Here is a 9,380-nt window from a genome sequence, read left to right as displayed (position 1 = left end):
CACTGGATGGAAGGAAGGAAAGAAAGAAGGACAAAGGGAAGGGAGGAAGGGAGGCAGAGATGGATGGATGGGTAGATGGGTGTGATGTGTGGCTCCAGGCCACACAGTCCAGAAGTATCTCTTCCGGATACCTCACACTGGGTACCAAAGAATACATAAGAGCTGGTGAGCTGGCCCAGGTAGAGGGGACTTCATGAGCAAAGGCTTGGAGTTAGCAATCACTGTAGCATGGATGAGACACTGGTCTCACATGTTCTCCTTCAGTAACTTGCTCAACAAGATCCCACAAGGAAGGGGATCTGAACAGAGGCTCTCCCAGAGTCCTCTGGGGCAGAGCCAAGAGGTTGTATCGAGAATAGGGCTCCACGGCCCAGATGAGCAGGCAGGAGCAAGCCCAGCCTGGGGGTCAGGCCTCAGAGGGCCCGGTCTGGCCATATTTGGTTTTCAAGAAACTGGGAAGCTTCTTATGGGCTCTGCTGCCCACACACAGGAGCAAGGCCACCCACGGTTGCTGAGTCAGGCAGGCAGCTGGGGTCGGGAGCAGAGGCCCACAAAGGGGTGACTGTATGGAACACAGTTGTTCAGAGCCTGGCCTCTAGAGTCAAGATGTGGATTCAAATTCTGCCTGACTCTAAGAATTGTGTGACTAGGCCAGCCACATCACCTCTCAGACAGTCTGGTTCCTTCATGGATAAAACACCAGCAGCAAGGACAAGCACCGCGTCTGAGTTTGCTATGTATCAGTCTGTGCCAAGGGCTCTTCCTGCATTATCTTGTTTCCTTCTAGTCATGATAGAGAAGCATTTTCATCGTACCCAGGAAACACATCGCGTGAGACCAGTGTTTCTCATGCAAGCCACACTAATTCCTAATCCCAAGCCTTTGTTTCGGACCCTTCCACCTGAAGCGCCTCTCTCTCTCCCTAAGCAGCTCTCTGTGCGATTCAGTGCCCAGTGTGACATCCTTGCTGTGGGACCTGGCTCTCTCCAAAGAACCTGAGGCACAGAGAGGTGAGGTCACCCACAAGTAAGAGATATAACTAAGAATAGCTAGGAAGTACTTAGTGACCTCCCTACCTTCCCATTTCAAAAATTTCATCATTTTCTACTCAAATACTCCCAACTGCCCCTGTAAAACAACTCCTGGCCCCCCTCTCTCCCTGCTTCAAGTTTCCAAATTGCTGCCAAAGCCTTATTCAGCCCCTCATAAGAGCCCCATGCAGAGGTAGGCTAGACAGCACCCCCATTTTACAGATGGGAAAACTGAGGCTTGGAGAAAGAAAGCGAGTTGCCTCGGAGTTAGCAACCAGCCAGTGGGGAAAGCATAGTTGGACTGCAATGCTATCTGACTCCCCTTCCCGTGCTCCCTCCCCACCACAGTGAACTGACCCTCCACGTTCTGAGAGGAGAGTTGCCATCCCTCCTCCCAGTCAAGCTGGACATAAGGATAAAAGAGAAAGTTAACCTGAGGTCCAGTGAAAAGGAAAGGTCAGGTGGGATGAGGGGGGAATTTTGCAAATAGATAAAGAAACCTGGCCTGATTTAAAAATCATAAAAGAATGAAGTGAAAGAACAAGCTATAACAGTTCTGAATCAGATCATCCCCCGTGACAGGCAGGAGATCAGAGCAGCTCTCTAAACCCATTAGCTCGTTTCACTCCTTTCCAAGGTATGCCCTGCCCTAGAGTATGAGGAGCCTGCTGGGAGAGCTAGGCGAGGGCTATGGCCCAGAGGAGTCATTACCTGACCAGTGCTTCCCAGACTCTGGGATTTGACATCCCAGTGAAGCGTTCTCCTGAAATGGGGCAACATTTGTTATTTGTCAAAGAGCACCAAAGAAAAGGAAAAATAAAGCATTGCCTTCTACTGTCACCATAAAATTTAATAAGGACTTATCTCAGAATTTAGCAATTAAAAACAATTACCTTTATAACTCACCACTTCTAGTTTTTTCCCTAGCTGCAGGCCAGTGAAAACTGTATCTCAGTGGGCATTTGGCCATCTCCAGATGAGTGGGAGAAAGAAAACATTTAGAGGAATAATTCAGAGTAGCTATATTCTTTGAATGTCTTCAGGTTGAGAGCTACATAAAACTATCCTGGCTACCTTAATAAAGATTTATTGGGAGGAGATTTTGTTGGGAGATTGGATTCTGGGGATTATGTAGGAGATAGTAGGGTCAACCGACCAACTTACACCTGGCAAGAACAGAAAACTCCAAAAACGAGCAGAAACGGTCTCTCTCGATCTCACTCTCTGCTGCTCTCTGTGTTATCTGTCTTCCCTTGCTAGCGGCAGAAAGGGATCCCCCACCATGTAGCAGAGAAGGTGACGGCTAACAACTTCCACGTAACTCCCAACACCAGCCTCCACAGACAGACCAATGAATTAACTTCTCAGTTCTGGAGGTGAGAGGGAGGAGTCCAAGAAGGTGTCTGATTGGCCCAACTGAGTCACATGTCCACCCCTGGACCAATCAACTGTGGCTTGGGATGGGTCTGTAAAAACATGGCAGCTCCTGCCAGAAAGTCGTGGTTGGAATCAGAAGGGGAAAGAAGAGCCAGGCAAGAGGACTAGGTGGAAAATACCATAATTGTCCATCATGGAGATGATAAATACCCTAGTAAAGGGGCAGATAAAGTATCACTAGAGTTCAGGGGAAGAAGATATAACTCCTAGCTGTGGAAATCGAGAAGACCTTGGAAGACGTGACTTTTGAGCAGAGAATATGTAAAAGGTACAGAGATTCTAAATGCCATCTCAAATCAGAAGAGAAAAAATAAGCACTGGTAGAGGAGACGTTATCATCTAAAGAAGCTACATATTCATGCTTTACTTTGTTAAGATTTGTAGTGTTTTAAAAATTGAGATATAATTCATTTATCATCATATTCTTAAAGTGTTTTATCATGAAATTAGACTTACAGAAGTTTTCAAAAACAAGTTCAGAGTTCTACTAAAATCTTCACCTTCTGTACCCCTCACCTAGCTTCCCCTAATATTAACATCTTACACAACTGTAATACGATGATCAGAACCAGGAAATCAATACTACTATAATAATACTATTAACTAACATACAGACCTGGTTTGAATTTTGCCAGTTTTCTTTTGGAGCTAAGTCAGAATCCCACATTGCATTTACTTGTTATGTCTTTTTAGTCTCCTCCAGTCTGTGACGGTTCCTCAAGCTCTCTTTTCACTTATAACCCAGACACTGAAGAGTGCTGGTAAGTCATTTTATAAAATATCCCTCAATTTGGATGTCTGATGTTGTCTCGTGATTAGATAAAGATTATGCATTTTTGGCAAGAATACCACGAAGCAATGTTGTACCCTTCTTAGTACATCATTCAGGGGCTACATTCTGTCAACATGATTATTACTGATGATGTTAACGTCGGTCACTTGGTTAAGGCCTCTGCCAACTTTCTCTATTGTAAAGGGCCCCTTTTGTAATTAGCAAGCGTCTTGTGGAGAGATACTTAAGACTACACAAAAATATCCATTTCTTGTTATTTAAAACGTGCTATCAAATGCACAGTCTCTACTTGTATTCCACAAACATCAGCTGTACACCCACTAAGCCCTGGTGTGAGAAGCATGGCTTGGTTATGTGTTGCTCCATGTCCTTGCTAGACCTTAGGATCCTTATCTGTAAAATGGGTATAATTCTATCTAACCCCTCAGGGCTGCCAAGGATAAAGGAGGACCACGCTCACAGTAGTGTTCTGCAATGCTAACTAGGACTGTTCATTCTTTTTCCAGGGATCTCAGCTCTGTCATCACCGCCACCTGTTGTCATGTCTCCATTTCCATCCTGTGTGCATTCATGCCTCCCTGCTTCTATCTGCCCTCACTGGACTGACTCCCTCATCCTACTTGCCAAGCCTTGCTTGTAATGTCATTTAGTAAGTTTTGGAGACCTAAGGTGAGCCCCACAGAGATTGACAACTTCCTTCTCAAATCTGTCTGTCTGTAATTTTGGAAGCTGCCTCAAGGTGCCAAGTGACACCTCATGTCTGTCTCTCATGACAGAATTAAGTAAAAGGAACTGCCTTCCTCCAATAATATGTTGGCCTTGAAAAGGAAACTCACACCCCACCATGTAATGAACAAGCTTGGATGGAAGCTTGTTTCTTACAGAGAGCACTAACATGGGCATACTTTAAATGAACAACTTCATAATGTGTGAAAGGATGAGCTCACCCCTGACCCAGTGTCCTAACTCAACAGCACTTCTAATTTGAGAACAGGACTTTAACAAATCAAGAGGGAGGTATAAGTTAAGTAGCAGCTCTCACTAAACTTAGTTGTTACAGTCACTCACTGGGTTGAATTCAGCCCGATTTAGAGGCAGAAGCCATCCATGCTTGGCTGTTTCTTTTTGGTCCTTTGTGCGAGATCATTATGAAGATCAAATATGATAAAGGCTAAAGGGCTTTGAAACTCCCTATAGGGCCAAATCAATATTGCTACTCTCATTCTGTGCCCAAGGGGAGCTTTTAGGAACTGCTTGCCCAGAGCAAAGCAGGACGGTTGAAGGTCCCCAGCTTTGAGATCAGCCCAGGCCACCCTCTGACTTCTTCCACCAAGCATATGAGTGCCTTGAAATAGAGCCCCCTAAGTAGAGACCCAGCAGCATACAGGGCATCCCCGCTAGGGTCTGAAGTGGCTTCCTCCTTTGACAAGTCACAGGACTGGGTTTCTTTGGCCCATCTCCCACCTGCCCCACTAGCACCTGGGCAGAAATCGGTGGCAGCAGCTCAAGATTGTTCGCCTATTTTATTGACCTCTCCCCAGTGGACCCTGGAAAACACCCATCTCCTGTAGACCACCAAGGCAACAGCTCTTCTTCTTCTTTTTTTTTTTTTAAAGATTTTATTTATTTACCAGAGAGAGAGAGGGAGAGAGAGCGAGCACAGGCAGACAGAATGGCAGGCAGAGGCAGAGGGAGAAGCAGGCTCCCCGCCGAGCAAGGAGCCCAATGTGGGACTCGATCCCAGGACGCTGGGATCATGACCTGAGCCGAAGGCAGCTGCTCAACCAACTGAGCCACCCAGGCATCCTGGCAACAGCTCTTCTTGAAGGCCTAGGAACCTTCAGGTTTATGAACCATCCTCCTTCTCAGCACCCAGTTGATTCTTGTGGCCACAAATCCAAACTGTAATGTGCACATGAATCTCCCTGAAAATCTTCTTGAAATACAGATTCTGGTTCAGTAACACTGGGGGGAGGCCTGAGACTCTGCATTTCCAACAAGTGCCTAAGAGATGCCAAAGCTACTGATCCACCGACCACACTTTGAATGCAGGAAGTATGTACTTCTTACCAACAGGCTGATCACAAGGAAGTCTAGAAACCAGAAAACAATTTGGACTAAAACAATGAGTCTGCTGTTTCTAGAGTTTTACAATCTTGATACCACTTCTGATGGCCTTCTATTAGTGTCCCCTTCTGCTGAGGGCGATCCAGGGAGGTTTCCAATTTTTGCAAAGAACATTTCCTAAGACCCAAAAGCATTTTGCCCCTCAAAGTAAGAGCAGGTTAGTCTCAGTCCCACTCCATATCTTCCAGCCCCAACCACCATAGCCTGGTTAGACCCACCTGCTTCTCAAAGGGACCAAATACTTTGAGAGGGGCTTCTGAACATTTACATCTCCTTCAACAATATAAAAGAGGTTTTCAAAAATTACCCTGGGGATTCCTCATTGCCGTCTTAATATTTTTCCAGAAAGAGACCTGAGGTTTCTTTCTGAGCTTCCGTCCCTTATTCTCCTCCCAGCCCCCTTGCTCTCTGTTGTGCATTAATTAACTGGTAACAAATTACTCCCTAATTGCAAACCAGTTTACCCATTATGTACAGGCTCTCACCCACACCAGCAACACCAGGTCATGGGCATCCCTCTTCCCTTTGGCAGAGACTGGGGGCGGGGTTTACTTTTCTTGGCCCCACCCCTCCATTATTCACCTGATTGGTCCCATTCCAGAATCCTGATTGCTTCTTGGTGGAAAGTAGGGCATTCTTTCTTCAAGGTCCAAAATTCCACAGGCCCAGTGGGGGCTTAGGGCAGAACCCCTTCACTGGAGGACTGACTTCACAAGGGAGCAGCTACCCTGGGGGAATCTAGACCCAGGCTGGAGACTACGGTAAAACAAAAATGCAGATTTCCCTGTGAAATTTCCTGATTTTTAAATATCAGCGACAAATGTAAAAAGGTTTATAAAAGCTGTGTAGGGGCACCTGGGTGGTTCAGTTGGTTAAGCCTCTGCCTTAGGCTCAGGTCATGATCCCAGGGTCCTGGATTTGAGTCTGCTTCGAGCTCTCTGCTCAGCAGGGAGTCAGCTTCTCCCTCTCCCTCTTCTCCTCCCCTGCTTTTGCTCTCTGTCAAGTAAATAAATACAACCTTTCAGAAATAAAGTAAAATAAAAGGCTTTGTGGGCCAGAGACATGTCTGTGGGCAGGCAGGACCTGGCCCACCAGGCACTGAGAGGTGTGGTGGGGAGTGGTGAATGCTTAGAGGTAGCCAGGATGGAGAGGAGGAGTCAGGAAGGACACTGACTACATCCTGGACCCTGGAACACAATTACCCTGGCAAAGATGGGCGCCACGGGCAGGTATCAAGCAGCTATTATATGCAAGGTCTGTGCTAACTTGGGAGGATGGGTTACAAAGTACACTGTGAGGCTTCACTCTCCTCCAAGGCAGGGTGGGAAAACGTCAGGAGACCTGGGTTCTAGTCCTGGCTTGCCCTCCTGTAATTGCTTTGTGTCCTTGAGTTAGTTCATCAACTCTGGGATTCAGCACACGGCCCGGGTTGGCAACAGGTTAACTAAATCGTGGGAGGGCAGATTATGAAGGACATTGAGTATCTTGTAGGGAGTTTGGGCTGGATCTGATTAGGGGGTGGAAGCCATTGCAGGTTCTTGAGCAGGAGAATGCCCTTCTGAGGAAAGCATTTCAGGAAATGAATCGGACCACATGTACAGAGAAGAGGGTCATATACCACCCAGGTGTATAAGCAGCTAAAGCTTATGCAAATCAGAGCTTATCACCCCTAGCTCAAGAGCCTTCAGTGGCTCTCTCCAGCCCTTGAAGTCCTTCCTTCTTACCATGGTCCACAGGCAGGAACATCACAAGTGTATGATCTGTGCAGTGCCATGGGGTACCACACTTGGTTTAATGCTCTCCTGTCACAATCTTGAAATTCATAATGATATTTGAACACAGGTTTTCCTGTTTTCATTTTGCACCAGACCCCACAAATTATATAATCATTATCACCTACGAGGACCCTTTGGCCTGGCTCCTGCTCCCCTCTCCCTTTTCATTCCCACCCGACTCCTCCTTTACCCTTCAAACTGCAGTCACATTGGTCCTCCATCGGTTCCTGGAGGTTGTTCCTGCATTTGCACAGCCCATTCCCCCTGCCTGGAACACCACCCCTCACAACACCAACTCAGTTCTTTGTTCAGCAAATTTCTTCTTATCCTCCAGATCCGACCATAATTATCTCCTGAGAGACACCTTCTCTGACCTCCCAGGATTATCCATTCGAAACACATCTTGAAAAATGATTTCAAGTAGGCCCCCAGGACATTCTCCCATGGTCATGCGGCCCCTCCTTCACGAGCTCACCCAAATCTGTGATAATAACTTTATATGGTGCTCTGTCTGCCGAGTCTGTCTCCCCATCCAGACTGTCAGCTCCACGAGACCTGCCAAGTTGCAGCATATGCTCTTGAACCTCTGGCTGGTTGGCTGCAAGGAGAGGCTCAGAGACGGCTTACATGGGGAAAAAGGAGGGGAAGCCACTTCTTACCCATCTTGGACCTTTCCTCTGTGCGACAGACATTTGCAGAATGCCCGGACCACACACCCAACAGGGTCTGCTCTGGCTCTGGCCTTTCCCCAGCTGGAGCCCCTTGGCTCCAGACCCTCTCGCCTTGCCCCTTTCTCAGTGATGGGATGATCCTAAGGGTGCATTGGGAAGGGGATGTATTTCACAGGGCCAAGCTTTAGTCTAAAAGGAGCCATAATGAGGGCATTTCAGACCTCTGTCAGCAGAACACCCATGGGTATTTGGGGGCTTCATGCTTGTAAAGGTTTTTTGAGTGACTAATAGCCAACCGAGGAAAAGTTTTCCTCTCTTAACCAAGTAAATAAGACCATTCATACCACAAGAGGTGGAGGGAAGGGGGGGAGTTTGCACAAAACATAAAAAATTGTTGACCCTGGCAAGGTAAGAACAGAAGTAGCATCACATCTGTTCAGATAGCTAATACTTACTAAGCAGTGCCCACGTACCAGGATCTAACCTAAGCTCTTGACATATGCAAGTTCCTGAACGCTCACCCCCGACCTTATGAGGTTGGACCTATTCCTCTCTCCATTTTGTGGATGAGGACATTGAAACCTAATGCCACACAGCGAGGAAGTACCCAGATCTGTCCAACTCCAGATCTGTCCTGAACCTTCACTACCACAAAACAGCTGCTCAGCTGGCTCACTGTGTGATTGGGGCAAATTCCTCAACCTCTCTCAGCCTCAGATTCTTCACCTATAAATTGTTCCTTATTCAAACCACCCTGTGCTAGGTGCTAGAATTAATTCTTTATAAATGTTAATTCTTTGCTTGAGCCCTCACGACAGCCCGGGGAGAGAGAAAATGTGGCAGAAACAATGCTTTGGGTTCTCCAACCTATTCCCTCTTCCTGTGCACACAGGAAGGGCACAGCCTCAACCTTGCTTGCAGTCCTGGGCAAAGCAAGACTGTGTGAGCCTCTTGATTTCTGGGTTCCCTTTCTACATGCGTAAGACTCAAAAACAGATTCCAGGAAGGCGTGAGGGAGTTGTTGCTTGGAAGAGAGGTGCCTTCCAAAAGAGATGGGTTAGGAGAGCTCTGCCCTTTATCGGAGTTTGTGTGAGTGAGAAATAAACTCCAACTGGGTTAGGCCACTAAGATTTTTGGTTTGTTACGTTAATTACACTGAATAAAACTGTATACCTGGGCACCTGGCTGACTCAGTGGGAAGAACATGCAACTCTTTATCTCGGGGTCATGAGTTCAAGCCCCACACCATGTGTAGAGATTACTTAAATAAATAAATAAACTTTAAAAAAAAAAAAAAACCCTGTATACCAGTTATTAATTGCCACAGCAATGCTGCATAACGGATCACCCCAACCTTAGTGCCTTAAAACAGCAACCATTTATTTAGCTCATGATTTCACCGATGGGCAGTTTGGGCTGAGCCTAGCTAAAGGTTCTTCTGGTCTCAGTTGGGCTTACACATCCATCTGTGGTCAGCCGGGGGATCAGCCGGTGACTGATGAGCACAGCCACAGCTCAGACAACTCGTTCCTGTTCCAGTGGTCTT

The 9,380-nt window shown here is 46.8% G+C and overlaps 1 long non-coding RNA gene across 2 annotated transcripts; it reads left to right on the top strand.

Moving 5' to 3' along the window:
• Positions 1-2,535: 2,535 nt before the first annotated feature.
• LOC116571632 lies at positions 2,536-9,380 on the top strand. 2 transcript variants are annotated; one of them, XR_004277935.1, is made up of 4 exons: positions 2,536-2,736; positions 3,162-3,229; positions 3,768-3,930; positions 7,498-9,380. It is a non-coding gene; the product is annotated as an uncharacterized LOC116571632 (long non-coding RNA). The 2 variants fall into 2 exon arrangements; XR_004277934.1 differs by lacking the exon at positions 7,498-9,380 and having other exon boundaries at positions 3,768-4,402.

Source organism: Mustela erminea, chromosome 13 (assembly GCF_009829155.1).
Source record: "Mustela erminea isolate mMusErm1 chromosome 13, mMusErm1.Pri, whole genome shotgun sequence".
Taxonomy (NCBI): Eukaryota; Metazoa; Chordata; class Mammalia; order Carnivora; family Mustelidae; genus Mustela; species Mustela erminea.
The sequence above is the reverse complement of the archived record's forward strand: the minus strand, read 5'-3'. Positions and strand labels throughout refer to the sequence as shown.